The 12,681-nt window shown below is 32.4% G+C and overlaps 1 protein-coding gene across 1 annotated transcript in view; it reads right to left on the bottom strand.

Annotated features, from left to right (window-relative positions):
• LOC129912097 (allatostatin-A receptor-like) overlaps positions 1 to 12,681 on the bottom strand; it is a 164,823-nt gene that overhangs the window by 105,040 nt on the left and 47,102 nt on the right. The window lies entirely within an intron of this gene.

Below are 12,681 nucleotides of genomic sequence, written 5' to 3'. Positions count from 1 at the left end.
AATAAACATATAATTTATTTAAAACAAAATTTTTAATGATAGCAATCGATTAACTACTGATAGAGTTTGAGTAATCAAAGTAAAAAAGTGTTATACATAGTAAAACAAAAATTTTTGTTGTGGTCTATTTTTTACTTGAGTATAACAAAAAATGGGAAAATAAAGATAGGTTCGAATGGTCATTCTTCGGTTAATTTTCAATGAAAAAACTTTTTGAGCCCAGCATTTTGAAGGAAATTATCTTCTGTATTTATAAAGAGCAATACATCTCAGCCCGAAAAAAAATACCGTTAAAAAAGTAAAAAAAACTCAAAAAATCGCTTTTCTTGACTTTTTTTCATGTTTTTTTTGGCCTGTTTTGGTATGGAATTTTTGTTTTCAATTTTTTAAAAACATTTTTCTGATATTAAAATTGATTTATAATAATTTATAAATATTTATAAATATTATGCTTTGTTTTCGAGATATATTGAAGAAATATTTGACTGTTAACAGTCGAATTGTTTTTTCTGAACACCGTTTATTTTTAATAAATATGATTTAAAATCATGAAAATATAAAAAATATAAAAACCAGTCTCGATTTATTCGGGAAAATATGCGTCAAGACAAGGTGTAATGGTCATCTTCTGATGAGCCCAACCATTACATCGGGGCGAAACGCATGTATGAACACTTTTATGCTGGTTTTTATATTTTTTATATTTTCATGATTTTAAATCATATTTATTAGAGATATACCTATTGAAATTTGCAACAAAATGTCAATTTTAAAAAAAGTGGACTTATTCCGTTCCCACAACTGACGATTCAATATTCCTTAGCAATATTTAGATCCATTCGTCATATGAAAACTTTAAAAGATCAGGAAATTTACTTCGCAAACAAAATAACATAAAAGTAAATATGTCGCTATGTCGCTACGTCTGTATTTGTATGTCATGTCGCCATATCGCTATGTTGCTATGTCACCATGTTGCCATGTCGGCATTGTAGGATCTCCTGTTTTTGGATTCTCCAGCATCCATAGTACAGTCAAATTAGGTTTAACAATCACAAAAATTAATAACTAAACTGTCTTTGCATTTTATTGTTAATTGCAGTATAAGATATCAAAGTACAAGTCGGATTATTCCCCATCCACACGCTTCTCCGCTTCCAAAATTGCACCAGGATGTTTTTTAGTGCATATCCCAAAATTTCCCCTTTTCGCAAAAAATACCATTTTTCCATTGCATTGATTTGATTCTTAATGATAATGTATATGAAAACTTTCATGAAAAATTTGGTTCCTCTACCATAACTTTTAAGGGTTTTTAGGTAGTAAGTTTGAAACTGTTATAATAATATGGATAAACAGAAGAAAAACAGTTATAACTTTTTTCAGAGACATCAGATTGCCTTGATTTTTTGAAACCAGCATTAAAAAATACCTTGAAATCATGTTTATCATAATACCATCGTCTATTATTGTTAATTTTGAAAATCTCTATTTCGCGCTTTAGCCTTGAAATCGTGACTTGCGGACATGAGATTTTTCTAGACTTTTGAGGTAAGTTATAGAATGCCAAAAATAAGATATTGAGAAAAAAATTTTCTATTAGCATTCATTCCAAGGTTTACCCCTTTTTTCACCTTATTTGACTGTATCAATAATAATAATTACTGTGCAGAAAAAATAAAATAAAATTAGATTTTAGCGTAACAAATTTGTGAAATTTTCATAGGTCATAATCATGTGGCCACCTACTGTAACTTGAAGGCCCCTCCCCATTGTTCATTTTACCCCTTTTTCACTCTCTTTGAAATGTTGGTCGGACAATGAAAGAGCGTAGGCAACTGTATGTACAAATGTACATAGATAACATAAAATTGTAAAACATGTGTAGGCAACCCTGGCAGACAAACAAAACTATATCTCTCTCAACCTCAAGAACTGCTGTACTAGTAATATTACACTTTTGTATCCGTGTTTTAAAATATAACATAAAAATACTCCAGGGGCTCTATCGACCTGATATCAAAGGCCACGAGCACTGCAAATCGACTCTTCTGTTGCAGTGAACGGTGGCATTCTTTAACACACGCATTCGTTCATGTCATCAATGATTAAAACTGATGTCAGAGATTGAAAATGAATGTATTTTTGTCTGCCTTTGCAACAGGCTATATCCTTCTAGATATCCAGCAAACCCATATCCTTGTCACGTGCTAAGCACTGTTGGTTGTTTTTGCTAAAGCAGAGGAACTCCTCCACTCAAAATAATACTCGTAGATACTCCTTCTTCCGTTTCGTGCCGAGGTCATGAACTGTTACGAAGGATCAGAAATCTCCCACACTCATAGCTTCTCAACACTATTGATTCACCAGTTTTTGTGTCGCTCTATGGTTTCTTTCTCTATCGTCCTTTTATAAATCGTTCTATTTTTAACACAGAGTCAACATAGTTATATAACCTGCTAAGGAAAGGACATTTTAAGTACACAATATGCTGTGTTGATGATTTAATATAAAATATTCCTGATAAATAGATAGAAAGATAGGTATAGTGAGGATTTGTTTTGTTTAATTTTTCGAGGCCGGTTATGGTAAATTTGTTTAACTTTAAGAACTTAATTGATTGCCATGTCGTTTTGTTTGCAAACAGCAGCCGCCATAACGGCATAACGCACAAATGGCCATGGGGTGTATATTAATTTCAATATTTTGAAACGATTGTTTGCTCAGTGTGAAAAAGGGTATAGTGTATAGATATCTATTTTCATTGAAATCTTGTTGACTTATCTAACCGAGTGACAGTGGGAAAGATTCAAATTTTAAATTTATTGATAATTATTAAATTAAATTGCTTCATTTACCTTAGGCATTTTTTAACAACAAATTCTAATTGAATTAATTAAATATGGTTGAAATGTTCCTTGCTTCCAAAATATCTTAAAAGGCTTAGTAACTTTTGTTATTTGGTATTTTGATCGGCATCTAGTATTTTCGGGCTCCTAATGATTTTTGACTATGAATTTTATCTGCGTTAATTTCTGACTAACATAATAATGTATTTAACTAAAGTAATAGCATAAAGTTTAAGTGACCATATCCAATTTAATCACAACAATTTTGGTTTTCTTTGAAGATCAATTTGTCCCACTGTTGGCACTGAAGGATCGAAAATAATTTTAAATGTTGGCTTTGTATAGAGATATTCATCTATAATATTTATGAAAAATAAACACAAATAATTGCTAATTTATGGAAATGTAAAAAGGGAAATGTTGAAATGCTAATTCAAGCCTTTATGCAATTAAGTTTATTAATAATTCTGTTTTATTATTTTACTATATACAAAAAAAATATGAAAAAGAATAAATTAGAGGTTATTAGGAGTAGAAGTTATAAAAATAACAATTTTTTCCCAAAAACATAGTACCTAATTATAATTAAATATTAATGGCACCACAAAAAATCGATTTTTTAACGTTTAGGGAAATGTCACAATATTAAAATTAGGTAAATAAATATTTAATAACTTTTTGGACTCTGTATCGATGCAGAATATCGGAAATGAAATTAAGTTGGCGTTTGACCACTTTATCCGCTGAAAAAATAAATATTTTCAAAAATGTCACCCCTTCTTCTTCAAAACACTTGTAGTTTTCATATACTGTTCTAACAATAACTTCGGAATTTTTTAACAGATTCTCAGCCATTCCGTGTCTTGCGCTGACCACAAGATTATTGAAATTGCTCATTTCATCATAAAAAGTAAAAAAGTACAAAAAACTCTACCAACTTGAACACTAATTTTCTAATATTTATTCAAAAATTACTATTCTTAAGCTTTAAAATGCCGTTTCAAACAAAAAGATATCTTCAATAGACGCAAAACTATAGTAACATAAAAATGACGTTTTGCAAAAGTTCGAATGCGGGTAGCGGGGAAACCACGCAAGTTAAAATGAAATCATCATGAATAATTCATTCATTCATTCAAATTATTTGAGTTTGAGCAAAATCTAAAATGAGACAGCAATTCCGATTGAACGATTTCATACGGATGACATATTTTTCAGTAAACGGTCCTTAAAATTTGTTGTAATCGAGAGCGGTGAAATTTTTTTTTCAACTTTCTTATTTGACCTTTTAATAATGCAGCCCTATACTAGTTTTACAGATTCATCGACTTTCAATGGATTCCCAGATTTTACAAATTGTATGCTTAATTTAACTCGATTAAACTTTTGCAGTAAAATCTTTAAAAAAAAAAAAAATAAATACACGACTAAAGTACACGGTCAACGAAATCGGTCAACACGTTGACTCTCTGACGTCAAGAAAAAATCCATATTCTCTCTGTCATCTCACCGTCAACGTTCACAGTGTCAATGCATAAAACATTGACTATCACACGATTGACACTATTGCGTCAATGTTGTCCTAAATTACGTTGACGCGCAGGTGTGTCAACGTGACGTTTACTTAGCAGTGTCAACGCGTTGACTCGCAAAACTGTAGATCACACTGTTTGACACAGAGCAAAAATTTAAATTTTCCAAAAATATTTTGTAAAAAAAAGCGGAGAAAAATTCATAGAAAAAATCATAGAAAAATTAAACGGAAATATGTTTGACATTGTTGCATTGAAATGTAAATATTTCGAGATATACGCAATGAACTTTTAAGATAAAAGTCTTAAATGAATTCTAATAAGATTGTTGAACGAATGCAAATTTAAAATTAATAAATTTGTGTAGAAAAATTAGAAAAAAAAAGTTTCCACATTTGATTTTTAAAAAATCGAAAAAAAATCAACATGGCCAGGGCCACCTTCAAACGCTTATACCAATGTTAATGGTTATGGTCTTAGCTTGTAAAAAAAAAAAGGTGAAATGAGAACCCCCCTCTCTCCAAAACGGTACACCATTCAAATAATCGTCCTACAAAAAATTTTCCCAATCCCACTTTCATCATATTTCTATACAAAAAACAATGTCATTCTAAAACGATGACACGGTATTAAATTCTGCCGCGTCAACGCTGGGACAGGGTCATTGCGATGACACCCAGTCCTAAAACCCTGTCAACGCGTAACAATGGCATCGACAGAGAGATTACACGGTCATCGAAAATAGTCAATGCGTTGACCCAAAAATGTGAGTCAACGCGAGTGTCATCCAATGCCGTCTTTACCATAAGGGCACATGGGGCCCGTGCCCAGGGCCCCCATTCTCAGGGGGGCCCCGAAGAAACGAATATTATATTCTCAAAACATTTTTGTCGGTCAGACCATCTACCAAAAAATTTTAGTTTTTATATGGCAACCAAACAATCAAATAAATTTTTTTCTACACTTATACGGAAAATATATGTTTTCAAAAAGAAAACAAACTATGTGGCGTTGTATGCGGACAAAATTTTTAATCCAAACCACCAAACCCAAATTCAATTTTCAAAAAAAAAAAATAAGACAATAATATTTTCAAAAAACAAGAAAAATACCTTTTTTCCACCGTAGGTAAGATTATTTATTATTTATTAATAAAAACAACGAATTCTCTTCCATTATCTTTTTCCTTAAATAATAATTTCGTTTGAAGTTTGCAAAACTGTCAAATTTGCAGTGCGTGTTAAAATCAGTGTAAAAATATGAGTAATTCGTATTAAAAGACGAAAAAAAAACAATTTGTCGGCAAAAAACATCAATCCTTTTTCCGTTGGAAAACGTTTGAGAAAAAACTATTGCCGGCTCGTCGACGCGTCGCGACGGTACATCAATGTTTTGGTTCAATGGAAAACGCCATGGTACAATGGTTTTAATTTGAATTGCGAATTGTTCTCGTATTTAAAGATTGACACATAAAATTCATTAAATAACTTTTAAAAAAATTGTTTTTCAAAAAAAAAAAATTTATTTTTTAAATCCAAAAATAACACCGGCACACAAAAAAAATGTCATGTACCAGGAACCAGACCTATCTTTCTATATGTTTTAGGACCCGCTGAATTAGAATTTCAAGCCTGTTTGGCCCTGTCACCCTCCAGTTTTGAGTAAAATGCAAAAAAACTCAAAAAAAGGAAGTTTTTTTTACCTTTTTTGGGGTCATTGTTGCATTTTTCTCAAAACTGGAGGGTGACCGGGAAAAACGGACTTGAAATTCGGATTCAGCGGGTCCAAACACATATAGAAAGATAGGTCTGGTTCCTAGTACATACAACTTTTTTTTTGTGTGCTGGCACTGTCGCGACATGTTGCTATGCTGTCATCCCCGGCACACAAAAAAAAATATCCAAAATAATTTTTTTTTTTTAAGTTTTCTTAGTTTTAATGTCAGTATAAATCTTTTTATGTAAAAATTTTCATTAAAATCGGTTATGTCGTTTTCATTAAGAAATCGGTTCTATGGCAAGTAGGTACCGTTAATAACGGTCCAAAAAATATTTTTCTTCTTTCAAAAGTGCGGCCTTATTTGCAGCAAAACATATTTTTTTTCAAAGCAAAATCTTTATCCGTTTTTGAGAAAATTGCAAGATCTCGAAAACTTTATATTGTAGATATCCGTTGAAAAAGAGACATTAAAATAAAAAGGCAAAAAATAAAAAAAACCGCTCTTGAAAATTACGTAGAAATCGTCTGTACCGAGTTTTTAGCAAATCTATCAATCCGTTTGAGCTCTTTTTTCCAATTCTTCAAACTGAAACTTATAACGGATACAGGGTACAATTATTGGTAGTGGCAACGATTGATGTCTCGATGCACGTATTATTGGCACCCCCTTTACTTTATATGAAACGATATATTGGCACCCCTTTTTAACCATAACCATTGCCTTTAAGCCAACCATTGTACTTATTTTACTTACCAAAAGGGCCCCAAATTCTTGTGTGCCCAAGGGCCCCAGGACAGTTAAAGACGGCCCTGGTGTCATCGTACCCGTCAACGCAATGACAGCAGTTTTCGTTGACGATCACACGACGTGACACTCTTGGGACAGATTGTGACGTCATTTTTACGTCAGAGAGCCAACGCGTTGACCGATTTCGTTGACCGTGTAATCATAGCTTAAGTTGTATGAATTTGTACTTACAATTCAAAATGCTAAAAATGTTAAGACTTTTTATATACAAATTTGGTACATACTTTGGTAGCTATAGGTATAATCATTGAATAATTTACAAATAGAAGTGACAACGCAGATTACTCATGCAACTATGGGAGTATCGGAAAATAAGTAGATGAACTACATAGGGTTGTTCCTAAACTATCATGTATTTTCGAGTTGCGTCTAATTATTTTTTTAAACCTTCATAAAAAAAATTCATAATCACTATTATATATTTAAAAGAGCTTAAATTGATATAAGTTTTCGTATATTGAAAAGCCATATTAGTCCAGCGAACAAGGTCGATGCCTTTTACTCCTACTAGCCTAGGTTCGAATACCGGTAAAAATTGAAAATGTGTTTTCTTTTTTTTTTTTGCAAAGATTTTTTTTGACAAATTGAATTAATTTGTCTTCTCGTAATGTAAACAAAAAATGATTTTGGGTTGCTGGATTTGCTTTTGGATTGTTGGATTTGCATTTCTTAATTTTTTTAAATTCACAAACCTAAACAATAAACACGCACGATACTAGAGACAGTGAGAAAACAGCGGATGTTTCCCTGGGTGTCCACTTCTATTTGTAATATTATTCAATGGTATAATCATCAAAATATGACAACAAAATTTGAAAAAAAAATTCATAAAATACCTACGTTTTTTAAAGAAAAAAAGAGTGTGTGTACACATGTACACGCGACTGAAGTTATACTTCTCATTCAGTATATGTAAATGAATTTCATTTGATATTTTTAATTTCTATTATTAACACTTCGTTTTTTTACATTTTTATCAAGTGAACAATAAATTAATTCTTTCATCCTCCTTGCGTCCATGTAGTTTTCAATTTATTCTGTGAAATTTACTCATGTTGTGCGGTTCAGAACGTACCGTATATGCTTAACGAAAGTAAATGAATTGCGCATAAAATGTGCCATATGGTAATTTTATGAGAATTGTGTGTGCTTCAGCACTAGTAGTAGCAATATGGAACTTGCAGGGTTGCTACAAAGCTCAAAAGTTAGCTGAGCTCAGCTAAAATTTTGAGCTAGCTCACTTTTGAGCTATGTACCATAGCTCAGCTCATTTGAGCTGAGCTGAAAGTGAGCTGAGCTGATTGTTGAGCTGAGCTGTTGGGTGAGCTAAGGTAAAGTGAGCTGAGCTGTGATGGGTCTGAGGATACATAGATTTTTATTTGGAAAGTATAATGAAATATGAAGATATTTTAAACTTTTATAAAACACCATAGCTTAAGATGTTTGGTTCTAGTGTTATTAATGGAATTATTTGAACACATGGATATTTTTATAAATAAAACAGATAATTTTTCGTGATCTTTTTTCTTGGTTTTTTTAATAGTAAATACATTTCTATTTTTTTAGTAAAATATTTCTTTTTTTATCATAAAAAAAAATTCCGGTACAATCCGGTTTTTCGACTTTTTTTAAAATTCCGAGAAAATCGCGTTTGAAAGTTGGGGTAAATTTTTTTTTCGAAAAATCCCCCAATCTTTGAACGCTCCTGGAAGGTAAACCGCTTGAGAGCAATTTTTGGGAGTGATGCCAAATGATAGCTTGTGTCATGGGCCTACGCTTTGCACATTGTCAGATTTTTAAAAAATCGCCTTCAATGTTAAACCGCCACATCATGCCTATTTTTTCAGAATCGTGCCTATTTTTTTTTTTTACTTTTAAGTTCTCCCGGTTTGAGAACGCGTGGACCTACAGGGATGGGAGTTGTACCCAAATGTAGGTTAGAGTCCACGCTACCTTTTGGCATCAAACAATTTTTTTTTCATTTTCTTCAAAATTCCGCGATATAGGCGTTGGAAGTTGGGCGAGCGAAAAAACTTCTGGGAGCTACGCTTTGATCTAGAGACAGGGGAGTGGTGCTATATGGAAGCTTATATTCTCAGCTACCCGATAGTGGTATAATCCGGTTTTTCGATTTTTTTCAAAATTCCGAGAAAATCGCCTTTGAAAGTTGGGGTAAAATTTTTTTTCGAAAAATCCCTGAATCTTTGAACGCTCCTAGAAGCTAAACCGCTTGAGAGCAATTTTTGGGAGTGATGCCAAATGATAGCTTGTGTCATGGGCCTACGCTTTGCACATTGTCAGATTTTTAAAAAAATCGCCTTCAATGTTAAACCGCCACATCATGCCTATTTTTTCAGAATCGTGCCTATTTTTTTTTTACTTTTAAGTTCTCCCGGTTTGAGAACGCGTGGACCTACAGGGATGGGAGTTGTACCCAAATGTAGGTTAGAGTCCCCGCTACCTTTTGGCATCAATTTTTTTTTTTCATTTTCTTCAAATTCCGAGATATAGGCGTTGGAAGTTGGGGGCGCTCACTTTCAGCTCAGCTCACTTTCAGCTCAGCTCAGCTCAAATGAGCTGAGCTATGGTGTCTATCTCAAAAGTGTGCTAGCTCAAATTTGAGCTGAGCTGTGAGCTGAGCTGAAATGTGAGCTTTTTGCAACCCTGGCAACTTGCCACATGGAAATTACCACATGCAAATTGTCGCATGCAACTTCCCACATGCAACTTGCTACACGCAACTTGCTACATGCAGCTTGTCACATGCAACTTGCCACACGCAACTTGCCACATACAACTTGCCACATGCAACTTGCCACATGCAACTTGCCACATGTAACTTGCCACATACAACTTGCCACATGCAACTTGCCACATGAAACATGTAACTTGCAACGTGTTGTGTGTTTTATGTTTGCCGTACTGCGGCGTACTGCATTTTTAAATACTAAAGTACTGCCTACTCTAAAGGTAAAACGACAGCCCTGCTACCCAGGGTGATCGCGTCATAATCCCTTTGACATTCTTGTCAAAAAGTAAATTTTTATACTCACCCTCCCATAAGAAGTATAACTTCAAAAAAGGTTTAAATAAACGCACTGTTAGTGTACCGTTTTGACAAAATTGTTGGAGCCGTTTTTGATAAGATTAAAATTTCCCTATATTGGTATAACTATAATGATCCACTAAAAATAGTTACCAAACCACTCTGCGGAGTCTCAAATTAACGCTACATACCTACCTACTTTAAAGTAATTCGTAAACCCAGCGCCCAGGAACCTGGTTATGTACCAAATTTGTGTATAAAAAGTGTTAAAATTTTTAGCATTTTGAATTCTAAATGCAAGTTCATACAACTTAGTCGTGTATTTATTTTTTTACTTGCTCAATAGGGCAAGTATTGGTTTCGTGTCAAAAAAAAAATTCGAGGTTTTAATCAAAACTAACATTACGATGATGGAGAAGTCCAAAAAAGTGGGTTTCGTCATGACGTCCGTCGGTCTGTGCGTCCGTGCGTCCGTGCGTCCATCTGTACAAGTAGCTACAGCCTAAACGGGTTGACGGATTTTCTTGAAATTTGGTATGGATGTTTATTTCGTAATTTTCAAGGTTGGTTTTTTTTTGTTTTTTAATATCTCGCTTAGAACGTATACCCTCCATACAAAATTTTCGAGTTATTGCAAATTTCTCGAAGACGGCTCTAACGATTTTGATTAAATTTAACACACGTAATGCTGTATATAGTTCTAACATAACTGCGTTTTTAGTTTTTCTCAAAAAATACGGATAGTGGAAATATGGTCATTATATTTTTTTTTAAATCGCGGATGTCGGCTCTTCCCGTACATCATTATGGAGTTATTGCAATTTTCTCAAAAATGGCTCTAATGATTTTGATAAAATTTTGCATACGTAATATTCAAAGTAATTGCAGTAAAATTGCATTCTTAGTTTTTCTCAAAAAAGTCAAGTCAAATAAAAAAAAAATTATTTAACTAACTAACTAATTTATTTAACCTCCATGCCGGCTCTTCCCCTACATCAATCAAATTTCTTAAAAATGTATATAGAATGTATACATTTTCAAGACTCAAATGTATATAGAGGCAGCTCTTATAATCTACAAGTAAGCTAACATAAAAGTGCTTTGAACTGCAAGAGCAAGTACGTGCGGCCCCAGTCGTGCATTTTATTTTTTTAAGATTTTAGTGCGAAAAAAAAACAAAATACAAAATATCAGTCAAACAACCCATTTGCTACCCTATTATGTATCACAACACAACTTAAAATCACAAAATATTTCATAATTTGATTTTCATACCAAAAAAAAAAATAAACAGTAAAATTCTGTGGTAGCCAACAATAACTTACAATAAAAAAAATTCCGATAGCACACTGCCTAAGCGTAAAATCTCATTTCTTGTCAGTTAAATTTCATATCTGCAAATGCATCGGCATTCATCATTTGACACATAAAGTGAAATCGATTCTTGCGCCAATGTGCCATAAATCCACATCACGGAATTGTCGTTATTCTATTTATTTTTTTTAACTTATTTTCCCTGTTTTTTTTTTTTATATTTCAAAACCATTATACAGTTGCATGTGACAGTGTGTATTTTTTATTTTTTTTCTATTTGCCAAAATGTAATATGGCAGATGAACACATTTTAAGCTGCTGGAAAATTGAATTTCATGACACTTTGTGTATTTTTTCGTAAGAAAAAAAAATAAGCTGCTTTGGTAGGTATACTAACCGATATGGCAAAGTTATTGAATGGAAAGAGTCTTTAAGTTTATTTATCTTGAATTGAGTTGATATTTTCTTGAAATAATGGGATTTTAATGCCAATCATATGGAGGGATGTTACGAGTCTTGAGCCATAAAAGCTCGGAGATGACAATTTTTTGTTAAAGCATTATACTTGCAAATATGGACAAAAAGTGTAATAAATAAATATATGAGCTGTTTATGTTTTCCTTAATTGTTTGTGGTTCAAGAAAAAGTCTCCCCAATAGACAAATTTGGTTTTTATTATCTGAATCTAAAGCAATAGACTTTAACTAAGTCCGAAATGGGTATGAACATTTTGCTTAAAAGATTTTATTATTTCGAAGTATCTAGTTTAATGCTAATTATTAAGCTGTAAATATCGTTATATCTTCATTTTGTCCTCTTAAGGTTCGTTGGCAGAAAATAAGTAACTTATTTGGGGAAATGGAGGATTAATAAATCGAGTCGACTATCTCTAAGTCGAACTTTCACGGGACTCGAAAATTGGTTCGAGTTAGAGGGAAATTCGAGTTAAAGGGATTAATTTAATATATTTTATTTAAAATAGTTCATTAAAAATTGTGAAAAAGTTCGACTTAGAAGGAAATTCGACTTAGAGCGAGTTCGACTTAGAGGGAGTCGACTGTATTTGCAGGTATTTACTTTCACAATTATGAATGTTTGAATAAAACTTCACACACATGAACTAGAATATTTGCACTGAACAAAAAAAATGAATTTCACATTTTAGGTACCTACATTTATTTTGCTGTCCATTAAAAAAATTTCTAGAAATATGCAAACCTCAAAAACTTCAAATAACTCATTTTTAATTTGAGATAGAACCTAGTCATGTAATATATTATGTATTTTTATTTTTTTGTTACTTAAAAGTATCTCAAAACCAGGGTTGTAAAAATATCAATTCAAAAAATTTTTATATATATTGCAAATAAAATAAAATTGCATAAAAAAAAATTATTTATTGCAACAGAAAGA

The sequence above is a fragment of the Episyrphus balteatus genome, chromosome 2, assembly GCF_945859705.1.
Source record: "Episyrphus balteatus chromosome 2, idEpiBalt1.1, whole genome shotgun sequence".
Classification (NCBI taxonomy): domain Eukaryota; kingdom Metazoa; phylum Arthropoda; class Insecta; order Diptera; family Syrphidae; genus Episyrphus; species Episyrphus balteatus.
This window is presented reverse-complemented; position numbering and strand designations above follow the sequence as displayed.